Consider the following 13,191-nt stretch of genomic DNA (forward strand, 5'->3'; position numbering starts at 1 on the left):
GTGGCTTGTTTTGAAAAAGTTTAGGAGCTCAGTTTTATAATCAAATATGTTACTACTAAGTGGATGTGTTACTGAATTGAAAACCAGTTTTAGAAATGAATAATGTAGGTAAATGTCTATGCAGATTGAAAGGTTTTTTAAAGCTATTATATTTGACCCCAGAAATAATGTTATTGTAATAAAAAAAATCACTGAACTCTTACATTAGGCAAAGTTAAAATATTAACTGATTTTGCTTATTTATCCCCACTTCTGAGTCATTAAGTGTTATGATTTGCAAATTTTGTGTCTGTATTATATAGATGCTAAGTGCCCACATTAATGTGGTTTTTGTTTGTTTGGTTTTATTCGATTGAATCTGTTGTTACTGCATTAAGAGATGGGTTTTGCCTGCTGTACTTAATTCTCAAAGCCAGTAACATTGTCTAATTCAAACTTCATGGAAAAAGTTAAAGCAGAGTCAGGCCTTTGGACTATATACCTTCAGACTTTCTAAGATTACCCTGCTCACTATTTCAGAGACATAAGGAGCACATGGTTACTTACAGTCAGGGAATGCATAATTCTCTTTGATTTGCTATATAATATAAACTAGTAAAATATATTCTAGTTTGTAAAATATGCATTAGCTCTGCAAGGATGAAGATGGTGATGATAAAAGCCTCTACTGGACCATTCATCATCACAATTTGTGACAGTTGTTTTGGATGCTACTGCCTAAAGCTCTTTAGCGATTGATATGAGGTGGGGTTCACCTTGATTAACTATTTGCCATCAGAGACTTTTGGTAGTAAACCAAGGTGTATCCATCTAAGTGTCTTTCTATATCTGCAGAACGACTTTTTTTTAGATTTTGTAGCATATTTTCTTTGTTTTCTGTTCCTAATGAAGGACAGAGTTGGAAAACTGTGTGATTTAGGTTAACGAAAAGTCAGAAAGAAATATTTTTGTAATTCCCGTCCATTTAACACATAAAGGATTTGTACTGGTTTCAACTTAGGAAAGTCACTGCTTTTGGGAGCAGGCTGTAATATTCCTTTTGGTTTCACTCCACGTTCTCCAAGATGTGGGCCCTTTGTTTTGAAATTGTGTTAGAACAATACCAGAAAGTGTTTGGTTCTTTGATTTTTGCCTTTGAATATGGGCATGTAATCCTGTGTTGTCAGTGTGTAGAGGAAAAAACCAGCAGTGTGAAGGCAATGAACTGCATTGAAGCACTTTTCAAATGATGCCAAATCTTTTCATAATTCCAAGTCTTTCAGAGTAAAGATGATCTTTGGTTGGTGTAACATGATAGTTTAGATACTGCTAGAGAGCAATTGATGAAATCCATCATGTGGAAAAAGAATTTCATAGTGTAATACCTCTGGTTGTCAGAGTATATGAGCCAAGAGGTAATAATCACAGCTAAGAAATAGCCCTCATTCTTCAAGATGTATTTTTTAATAGTAAAGAATAAATTGTTGCTTTGAACAGAGAAACGCAGTAGTTGGAAGAATTATCTGCTGCCTCCTGGTCAACATACCATGCCAATTTTGAATTAGATAAGTAGTGTTGGTTGAGACAGCTGCTTTTTGTTTGTTTATGTATTTTTTAATTAGAACTCATTTTTCAAAGTTGGTATTAGGAGCCCCTTAGTGTGTAAAGAAACATACTGTGTATTACAGAGGATATGACTTCAGTTCAATTTTTTAAAAAATAAACAATTCCTGTGGTTTAGATTGGAAGGGGTCTTAAAAATAATCTAGTTTCAACCACTCTGCTGTGGCCAATGATCCCTTCCACTAGACCAGGTTGCTCAGACCCCTGTCCAACCTGGCCTTAACACTTCCAGAGATGGGGCATCCACAATTTCTCTGGGCAACCTGTTCCAGTACCTCATCAGCCACACAATAAAGAATTTCTTCCTAAAATCTAATCCAAACCTACTCTCATTTTAAAGCCATTGCCGCATATCCTATTACTACAAGCCCATAAAAAAAAGGCAATTAAAATTGCTTCTAGTTACAAGAAGCCGGTGTGCATTTTGTTAATTTTTGTAAAAAAAAATCAAAATCCTTTTTCTGACATGTGTAAGAAGTTTGGCCTCTTTGAATGGTGGCCAAACCACAATATCTTTGACTGAGTTAGCAAAGAAGTTGGAAGTTTTGGATCAATAAACATAAGTCATCACCAATTGTAGTTCTTTATCAGAGAAAAAGCACAACCAGGAATATTTACTGTTGTAAAATGTCAGATTTAAATAAAAACATTAAATTATGCAAGGAAATAAACTAGCTTTTATGAATCTAGAACTATAAATCTAATTGTAAGAACTTTTTTTTTAACTTTCCTGATATATGGGACATGAGCACTTGCACAGGAGTTTGCATGAAAATGCTAGAAATTGACTTGAATGAAGAAAATACAATGCTGCTGTTTTATGGTGTGGGAGAAGAATTCCTTGTCAGGAATGGGTTGGTCATGAGGTAAGCGCAGGATGCTCCCTGCTGCTGTATGTTCTTACCATCAATATTCATCCACGTTGCAATTTCCATTTCAATTCCAAACCTCAAAATTGCTGTGCTTTTGTGTAATACACTGCTGGCACTAAATCATGCTACCTACTGATGTTTAGTGACCTGAGTGAAACTGTTTCGATGTAATTGACTGACATCCTTTGTTTGTAGAAATAAGTCTGCTTAGCAAAGGCTAAATTATATTTTTAAGCCATAAAAAAGGGACTTTTCTACTTTAGATTTTGAAAAACAGTGCAGGCCCATTGATTTCATCCACAAGAGGTAAAGTATACCAAAAAAGTACACAACCTTAAAAGCTACTGCTCTAGAATTGCACTCTTCTGTTTCTCTCTGTTTTCATATTATAAACTATATTTTTTCCTCTTGTGATATGTTTCTCTGATCAACACTGTGCTGCTCTTGACTGGATGTACAGTCTTAGTTCTCTTTTGGAAGTAGGTTAGGTGTGGTTGCCAAAAGGAAACATAGCATACAGCAATAGGAACAAAGTGGGTGGGTATGGGCTGTGTGCTGAGTGTGTTAAAAGTCCATACTGCACCAAAGGCAGTGTTTAGAGGTGCAACAGTACAGTATTTAAATCTTGTTTGGACGTGTTTGTTAGGTCAGACTTAAACGTGGTCTCTGTTGTTTGTCTTCGTACTTTTCACCTGTACTCTGTGTTAGTGAAATGTGTTATAGTTATCACACAATATTTTGCCTTCATGAAAAAAAAAAAAATAGAATCAGTTGTGTGTGTTTTCTCAGCTTTAGGAGGGAACATGTATGCTCTGACCTGAGGGAAAAACACCAGAGTAAGGGGAGATGATGAAATTTTATAGTTATTTTTATTGACTTGAGAACTAGCTAATAGTTCTGTCTAAAATCTGCCCTTTGGTAATTGTGTGAGCTCCTGCAGAAAATCCCAAAGTCAGCCCCTACTTGCTTTGCATCCTTGGATTTTCATAATCTTTGAGGAACAGCTATAAACAGTTCTCAGACCTGGCTGTCCCTGTCTGGGCTCATTGCCCACATGGCTAAACTTTAACTCTCCTGACCTGACCCCCTTGTCTTTGTTGTATGCCACTTAATTTTAGCAGGACAACTTAAATGACTTCTAGTGCTTGACCCAAGTCAAAGACAAAATTATGTCCTCTTCATTAACTCCCTTTCCTGACAAGAGAAATACCAATCAGGTCTCTGTCCCTTTGACTCACTATGTCTTCTGGATGAAGTCACAACCTGTGTGGTTTCCTTTACCTTCACTTTCCCTGCACTCTCTGGGTTTTTATGTAACCTTTATCTGTAAGGTTTTGATTTGGTATATGTGGGAGATTTGAACAATGTCAGGTGTCAAATCTGTGTTCCTAGTTGTAGGTTCAGATTTTTTCCTGGCTAGGGTGAGAAAATGTAACCTTAAAGGCACTTTCTTTCTACCCTCTGCTAGCTTTGAGGATGGCCTTCAGACTTTAAAAAAATCTTAACAAAGGAATGCTGTGAAAACTGAATATCAAAACTATCATGCATATGTACTTTAAAATTTTATATGATGCATCATGATACCTCTTTATAGTTATAAACCTTTTCATTAAAACGATAATTTCTCCTGGGAATATCTTGGAATGCTAATGCTAACTTGATGATTCCAACCCATATTGTTTTAAAGAAATATAAGCTGCTAAGTGTATGTAGTGCTGGGCAGTTCAGCTGGCAAAAATGTGGTAATCATCTGACTGAGGTGTCTTAAAACAAGCATTTTGAAGAAAGGTAAGCCTTTATGTTGCATGAGCCTTGGCTGAGGGAATTGACACATATTTAATGCCCTGAAGGCTGGCTCCAAAGGGAGAAATCTGACAGGAGCTCAAAGGCCCCTGAGGAGACTTTTGGGCTTCAGCTTTATAACTTCTGTTCACTAAAAATGACTCTGCTGGAAAATGCTGCACATTTTGGACCTGATATCTGCAATGTTCCATGGCGATAGCACACCTAATCAGTGAGTTGAGAGAAAGGGCAGGTCTGTAGCCTTATAGGTGATGTGCAGCATGTGGCACATGGACAGCATGCATGGAGCAGAAAGGGAAGGAGACACAACCTCACACTCTGCACCATAAATCTTCCGCTTCTCCTTTGCACTTCCCTCCACCGTCCTTGGTAATGTCCTTAATTGAAGAAGCCCTCTTCTCTGTAGCCAGAGACACATGGAAATACCTTACGCTAAAAGAAAGCCAGAATAGTCACTGGATCTGCTCCCTAGAGCTCTGCAATAAAATTAGACATAGTGCCTGCTGAAAAGTAAATGGTCAGTGCCCTGGTTTATTGATGCATAGAGACAGTGGCTAAAATGTTGACATGCAGTGTTTTAAAGGAAACTGATGATCCGAAAGCCTTCTGAAAGATACTTTGTTAGATATTGATAAACTTAAAATATAAGTCAATCTATTTTCTAAATATTCATTTTAATTCTCACTACTGTTGTTCTTCTAAGGAGTGTTCTTCTACAGGTTTTTCCAAGCTTTGACTGTTACTAGGTCCTTGGAAAGTAATCTCAATTGCTTTTGCATGCCCTTTGTACCCATTTAAATTGTCCCCTTAACTTTGATTATGCACCTTGTATCACAGTATATTTCTTACAATGTAAGTAGAAGATCTGGTTTGTGTTTCCTGTCAGGTTTTTGCTTACGATTTTGTACAAGCGTGCAAGAATCTAAACACAACCCCATCATTCAGTCAGAAAATAATCTGGTAAGGTGATACGTGAGGCTATGGTTGGCTGAAATGAATCTGACTTAGAATAATTTTTCTTCTTTTTCCTCCCTCCCTGAAAATAGGAGCTGTGCCTGAGTCTTCAACTAACTGAAGCTTTGTAGACCATGAAAACCAAGGATGCTGGGTCAGTAGGCTTCTCTTTAAACATCTCATTATACTTTAACTGCAACTAAATATTGAGGGAGTTGTTTGGTTTGTGGGTTTGTGACTGTACAGTACCTATTTGTCTATATATTCCTATCTGCCTCCTCTTGAATGGGACTGGAAGTCTACATTTGTACTGTTTTCTCCAGTTGCCTATTTGTGTCTCTTAGGTGTGTCTCATATTTGTATTTCTGCTGTGACCTTTTCAGGAGATGATTTTTTTACTTCTTTGCATGCAATATCGTTTACACTCCTCAGGCCTATTTATACATTTTGTCTTCTAAAGCATTTCTGCTGTGCAATTATAGGCACTTTTTATTTTCCTCCATTTAGAGACTATGCAAAAGAAAAAGGTATCAATTTCCCTCATTCCATCTTTCCTTGCCAGCTCCTACATAAATTGTTTTGGGCTGTGATTTTCCTAGTCTTATTAATGTTTATTGATTTAACCCTATCATTCCTGTACCTCTTGCTTTGTTTGATTGCTTTACTGTTACTTCACTGTGATTAAAGCTAAAAGTACCACCCTTGTACTGCTGAGTGAAATTAGCTTGTCTTCACAATTCTCTATTCCCATCAACTGCAAGAACACACATCACTAAGAAATTCACGTGACCCAGGGAAAGCAGAACATGCTCCTTCTTTGCTGAATATAGGTTTCAACAAAAATTTAGATTGACAATGTGTTATGTATTACTCATATAAAACCTTCATTTCTGTGACTGTGCACATGTCCAGTGGCCTCTTCTATACAGGTGTTAACAGCTACATTTTGTGTGCATGAAACAAAAATGCTCAAATTGCTTTCACCTTTTTTCCCCCTTTTAAGTTTCTTCTCTTTCTCTCCCCCAAAGGAAAAGGATGATTCTACTCTGGTAGGTCTTTAGCTGTCTTTTTTGTGATTTGTGTCACCTAGACAGAGCAGTGGATGGACATCCTGAAGCATGGTCAGTTAGGAGATGGCAAAGTCCAGCTTACCATAGCTAAATGCCTAACAGAATAAGTAGTTCAAAGCCAATTTTCTAGCTCCCAGGTATGTTTTTGGTCTCTTGTACATCAAACCAAGTTATAAACATGATAGATTTCGTATGCTTTTCATGTGCATCCAGCTTGTGGATGGGGACTTGAAAAGGGACTTTCTTGTTCACTTTCCTGCTGAGAACTGCCTACAGATGCCAGGGAGACATGTCAAGTGTACAGCTTTCCCTTATTAGAAACCTGTTGTATTTTTTCTTATTTTGGACCTTTTGCTTGTCTTGTAGAAAAGCAGAGTCATAGAGACCAAATTTTGCAGTTAGTTTCTAGTCCCATACCTGCAAAAATGCAAATGCTTTCTTTCACCCATAAATTGTTCTGTTACCTTGGTTCATCAGCTTCCAAATATAAGGTATTGGCAAGAAATGCACTGTAATTTTTTCTTTTTCTGACCTATTTTCATTTACTCCATAACTTGGACACTATTGAAAAATATTCAGAACAATTACTGTCCTAGGAAAAAATGTCATGGAATTGAGCTTACATGTAGAGTGTATAGCAGAACAGTGGAGAACCGAAAAACATATTATTGGGGCAAGCATTAAAGAGAAGTGAATAATTTTTTGGAATAATCTTGAGGAAAGAATTTTTATGAAAATGAACTAAATCGAACAAAGTTCCTTTATCCCTCTTTGTAAATGGTTTTGTATGGTAACAAGATCCTTTCCTTGTTCAAGATGATCTCATTCTTCTCAAATGGAAGTGAATGAGAGGACAGAGAAAAAAACTGATTATAGACAAAAAATATTCCAAAATGCCAGACAAATGAGGATCACTTCAAGCCGATAATGAATGAAAATACTTTTCTGTCTCCTAACATTCTGCAGCTTAATCTATACCTGCATTCAGTGAAAAAAAAAAAATCCTCATAAAATGAAATACTTTGTCGTAAGAGTCATACAAAAATATGATTTATAGGAAATAATAACCTTCTAAGTTATTCCTTAACTTCTTTTCTTCTCTGAAAGCTGGGATTAAAAAGTAGGTCAACAAGCCCATTTAAATAGCTTATTCCACAGTGTGGTTTAAATTAGTGCTACTGACAAGGGTATGAAGTGCTGTGCATTTTATTCTTATGGCATATTGGTTAAATTTAGAATTGTTCAAAGTGGCTGTTATATACAAGCCTCTAGGCAAATCCTCAGATCTTTCAGTCAGTGGCCTTTGTTCTTGCTTTTAAACACATATAATGTGTTGTCATTGTGTTTGTAAACCAGGTGTTTTATCTGAATGTGCAATTAGTGTAATGACGATTAATGTTATTCCAGTGGTACAGCCTGTTGCATTGAGGAGCTACAATTCCAGCTCAAAGGGTAAGGCATTTATATTCTCTGGGCACGTGATTCCTGTTCCTAGTTTTGTTCACAAGTTCTTCCAGAAGAGTGATTTTAATCTAGAGACAAACTGAAACCGTTAAGTCTCACTGAACAGAACTGCCCTTGTAATGTTATTTAGTATTGATAGGTCAGGCAGCTTTCATCAGACAGATGGCCCGAGATGAAAGAGTGATTGTAGGCAAGAAAATGGCTTTTGCAGGAGCTCTGTTCTTGTTTCAAAAAGCCATTCTTTGGCTTGCAATCTCCCTTTCTGCTGCTTGAGAGCTGCCAGAAACAATTCTGGCCCTGAATTTCAGACATACCTAGCGCCAAGGTGAGGAGAGAGGTTTCCAGCCTAGCTAGAAATTTTTCTCTCCCTCCTGCCTTTTTTGCTTTGCAGCATAGGGTTCTCATCTGCACCCTGACTGGGAAGATACCAGCAGAGATGAGTGAATAATGTGGAAATCTACTCACTTGTGTTTTGACAATTGCTAAATAGAGTTTTGCTTAGATCATGTTTGTACTTATTTTATCAGCTATGGAGCTTTTTCTGAAGAGCTGTAGGAGTGAAGTGTTTGCTCAAAAGAATACTTGCAGGGAACTATTTCTGGGCTGTATTTATGATTAATTTAATCAAAACCCAGTTTTTTCTCACTGTAAAAGTAGCTGATTAATGATTACATCACAAGTGAGGAAACAGAAACAGCGAATAAATCAGTGTGTTAAATTCGAGCTTGTTCTCTTTCAGAGCTCTACATAAATCAGCTGCAGCAGCATGTCTTCAGTAGCTTTTTTTGTATCCTGCTCTCCCAGTAATGATACTCTTGTCAGTCTCCTCCTGCCCTGATCTTGTATGTCATTCTATTTTATGTAGGTTCTCATTCTGCTTTCATTGTGAAGTATATGAGCACCTAGCAAGTTTACGGTACGTGAGGTGCCTAGCATCTGTCGTATTTGTCTCATCCCTTCCCTGTGTAAAGCAGGGAGACTTAGTAGGAGTGCTTTGTTTTGGTAAGATTGTTATCTGTGTATGGGAAGCAAGATAGACAGAAAAAGAGTGATTTGCATGTGGAGTGAGAATTGATGCCATTTTTAATAGTCCTTTGCCCCTGTAGGAATTTGCTTTGTAGTCTTGGCTGGCTGCTGGCAAAGCCCTGTGTTTTAAGCCTGTAATAGCTGATAGATACATTTTTGTACTTGCAGGCTCCAACAAAACATTTTTGTCAAGTCTCTGTCCTCACTTTACGCCTGATCATCCCATAATTGTCTCCTAATTGCAATGGACAACTGAAGATCCTGAGAATCCAAGGTACAAAAATGCTGCCGATGCAATGTGGTGCTTTTCTGCCCCTGCTTCTTTGTTTTTCACTTTTATAATTTTGCAGTAGTTGGAGACTTTTTTATTTGTGCTCTGAAGGCTGTCACACTGACCAAGATAAGGGAATAATAAGGAAAATTGCTGCATATTTTCAAAGTAATTTATCAAGCGCTGTTAACTATTTCATACTGAGCACTGTCCCGTCAAGGCAATATACTTAAGCCACAGCAAACTTTGCTTAGCAATGACTTAAGTCATTGCTAAGTTTTAGCTAACAGACCACCTCCATTTGGGAAAACACTTAAAGCACATATTTGTGTTCCCTTGACTGCAGCGAATTGAAGAAAATGATTAAGCACATTTCCAATCAGGATGGATTTCCTGTATTGTATCTATGTTGCAGACATATCTTAATAGGAACTGTCACATAATGTTTCTCTTTGCTTCTTACATGAACAGTGAGAGGAGTTAGGTACAACAGAGTGTCTTGGTTTGAAAAGACAGGTGTTTGTGAAGGAAGGCTAGAGTCTTCCGTGAAATGGAAAAGGTAAACCTTTGTCACCAGAGGACACAAGGAAAAACGAAGCACCACAGCTTTGGTTACGATGAAGAGACTAATTTATTTTTTCTGACTCCAATCATTTATAGTTCTCAAAAGGTGCCAGTGGATTGGAAGGTGAACGTGCCACCTCTCCAACGACACTGGACAAACTACCAGTCTATCAAATTTCTCCGCCTCTATAAAAGAATGCAAAACAATAGGTTGTTTACAGAAAGTTGCGTGAGAAAATTCTCTACAAGTATGTAAATTCAGAAGGCTTTAGAAAATCCTAAGAAATCAGGGTGACAAACCCTCCTCCCTCCAAATTACCACGATGTCAAAATAAAAAGGCTCTCAGGTAAAGATATGGGAATGGGAATAACAGTTCTTTACTGGGAAAAAAGCTAAATAATAATAATAATTTAAAAAATGTAATTAGTACAAACAAAACTACTTATAGAGTCAGAAACCTGACACTCTGAGGAGTCAGGGTGTTGGTAATAGTCCAGTTAAGTGGTGGCTGCTCCTCCTGGAGTGGCAGATGAAATGCTGTTGAAGCGGTTGTCCTGTAGAAGGGTGTAGTTTTCTCCAAAGGTCTGGTGATAGTGTAGATGGGCCTGGTCTTCCTCTGGGAATCCAGTGGAGAAGAAGCTGCTCCTTTGGGAATCCAGCGAAGAGGCTGAGATCATGTCCCAAAAATACTGATTTTATGCAGGTAGGGATGCTTGACTCCTCCCTCTGGGTGGAGCATCTCACAATGGGATGATGTAACCCCATCAGTCACTCAGTGAGTCATTCAATGGCCCATTAACAGAAGATATGTCCCCAGAGGGGGTCATTGTTCTTGGAAGAGATAAGAAAGCTGCCCACCTCCAACAGATGGCAAATAGAATATATGGTTATCTTACAAGCCAGGACACAGAGTAGGGTTCTACTATGTCACAACTCATTACTAATATAAAAAGTAATTTGAACATATATTTTGTGGAGTGAATTGGTCTGACAAATCCTCACAAATTTCTGTAAGAAACTCAAAGAAGTACCTCTCTAAGGTCTATTCATAAGTTATGATGCCATATTCAAATTCAAAGAACCCTTTAAGAGGCAGTTAAGTTTGGAGAGCTTGAGAGGCTTAAGAGCAGAAGGAATAAGCCTTTATTTGAAACAGTATTGATTCTTATTAAATTGGATGAATCTGAAGGACATTTCAGGAATATCTCCTGTTTAGCATTGCAAGAGGAACTCTAAAGATGCGCTGAGAAGTTACTGCTACAAAAATATTGACAAATCACTCTGTCTCAGCACTAATAGACTACTTATTCATGAGCTGAAGATGAATGTCTTGTTTTCCTGTGCAAAGAAGCAGCAAGCAGACAGGTAAGAAAGCCCAGGAATAGATTCCACAGCATGGCATGAAGGTTTACAAAAAACTCATACCTTCCCAGCACAGCAATGACCACTGAAATTATGGAACTCCATCAGGAAGCTGAATCAAATTTATGTATTATTGTAAGTGAAAATTCAAAAGTGATTATACCTTGTAGCAGTGGTATACCCTGTATAAAGTAAATTTGCTTAAAACATAACCCTATAGAGAGGTTGTAGTATAACCAAGAGTTTGGAAAAATAGTAAGACTTAATTGGAGTGTAATAAGCTTATAACTGAATGGCTGTCTCTCCCATAAATTCAGATACTCATTTGTTTATCTGATGGCATAGGACTGATGTATCACCAGGTACCACTCAGATACACCACAGATATTTGCCATTTAAAATTTATTAGGCTTTCTATTAGAAATGTAAACATGTTCCACAGGTTAGTTTCCATTTCCTATCTCTAAAAGCTTATTTACCTAAGATGCACCCTAAAACATGTTTCAATTTGAAGAATTAAATACCTGGGGGCTGATATTAACTGTATTGTGAGAGGTCCCATTTGTGACTAAAGGTTTCCTTGGGATAAAAGGTCTAAGTTAGCTAGCTGTTATTTTTAGAAGCTGGTTGGGGTTTTTTTAGAAGTGCCACAACAATCATATTTAATCACTGTTTAGCTGATAATTTTGCTTCCTTTTAATTGTGTAATTTTCTGAGTTGTGCTACCAAATTCCATGATGATCCCATCCAAGTTTTTCTTGAGAGTCAATCATTAACACTTGTTGAGCTGTGTCTTGTTTCTCTAGGCACTTTTGGTAATCTGGACACAATTTCTTGATGCTTGTTTATGTGAACGTAATTCTGTTCACATAAGAGCTCATCCAGAAAACCAAATTAAGTAATGCTTAATGTAAATCCTTAGGAAAGTGTTTCTCTGTCAACAGACTGAGTGAGCAAGGCTCAGGTAATCGAACTTCATCTGCAATGGTGTTACCATACATTATCCATATAGCTTTGAAATATTGAGATCTCTAAATTGATCTATTGCTGTTCATTTTGCCTCTGTTGTGTCAAAGCTTGCTTTTTGTCTCTCACAGTAAAAGGAAACTAATACAGTCATGTTTTTATAAGTGATGAAGTTTTTTTTTGCCATCATTATTAGTCTTTCAACAGAAGCAAGGCAAACTGGGCTAGCCAAACAACTTTTTATTGCTATTTCTGCTGCACTGACATGGCTCTGGGTAAAACACACTTTGGTTTTGTTTCAGCTGCTCTTTACATATGCTTCCTATCTTAATCTGCAGCCCTGGAAAGACCCCAAATCTCATGGAGCTTGATTCTGATTGCTAACAGGATAATGAGCTAACTTCTCTGATTTTTTTTTTTTTTTTTTAATTCACTCCTGTTACTCTGTTTTGATAGTGGGTAGATACAGTAAAATGACATTTTGTGGCACCTGGCTTGGAAAGTTAAACAGCTTGGATTTTTCCTCATGAAACAATTTCAGTTAGATATGCACAGATGTAGTTACTTCAAGACACATCCACATAATATTTTCATGTTCTGTGACCCTTAAAACAGTACAACTCAAACTTAGAGCTTTCATCTAAGCAAATAGGTTCTCACAGCATTGACATGACATGACATTTTGCACAAGGATTGTCCTTTTGTACTAAAACAGAGGGATAAAAAGGAGTACCCACAAGTTTTGAAGTGGAGCATAGGAATTAATTTCTTGGCGACTCTCTTGAGAATCTAGGTATGATTCAGTCAGTCTCTGAAAAGTCTGGGAGATGATTACCAAAGTCTTATTCCTAAATGTATTATTAAATCCTGGTGGTTTCACCTAGCATTGGCTAAAACTGCCTGTTGTGAGCAGTCATCTGTGTTTGAGTGGTGATTTGGCAACTGTGTTTGGAGGCACCGTTTTGCCATTGCTTCCATCTGCCAGAACTAAGGTCAGTGCAGGTGACAGACTTAATACTCTGAATTCTCTGCAAAATCAAAAGTTTTTTTCTGATGTATCTAAGGCTGTGTACCCCTAGAGATACAGGCCTGGGCTTATTCTGACTCATCTCAAATGGCCTTGGTGTCCTAAATGGAGCTGCCCATGCATAAGGGTAAGGTTATACCCAAATTCCCACAAGAAATTGGCTAAAGTTTGACCTGACAATATTCTGCAAGCAACAAGTTTCTTACTCA

The 13,191-nt window shown here is 37.5% G+C and overlaps 1 long non-coding RNA gene across 2 annotated transcripts in view; it reads left to right on the forward strand.

Annotated features, from left to right (window-relative positions):
* Nucleotides 1–13,191, forward strand: part of LOC137483815 (uncharacterized) — a 59,140-nt gene that overhangs the window by 34,930 nt on the left and 11,019 nt on the right. For both annotated transcript variants that reach the window (XR_011004662.1, XR_011004661.1), the window contains exon 3: nt 5,324–5,385. This is a non-coding gene — a long non-coding RNA (uncharacterized lncRNA). The remainder of the gene's footprint in view (nt 1–5,323; nt 5,386–13,191) is intronic.

Source organism: Anomalospiza imberbis, chromosome 1 (genome assembly GCF_031753505.1).
Source record: "Anomalospiza imberbis isolate Cuckoo-Finch-1a 21T00152 chromosome 1, ASM3175350v1, whole genome shotgun sequence".
NCBI lineage: Eukaryota > Metazoa > Chordata > Aves > Passeriformes > Viduidae > Anomalospiza > Anomalospiza imberbis.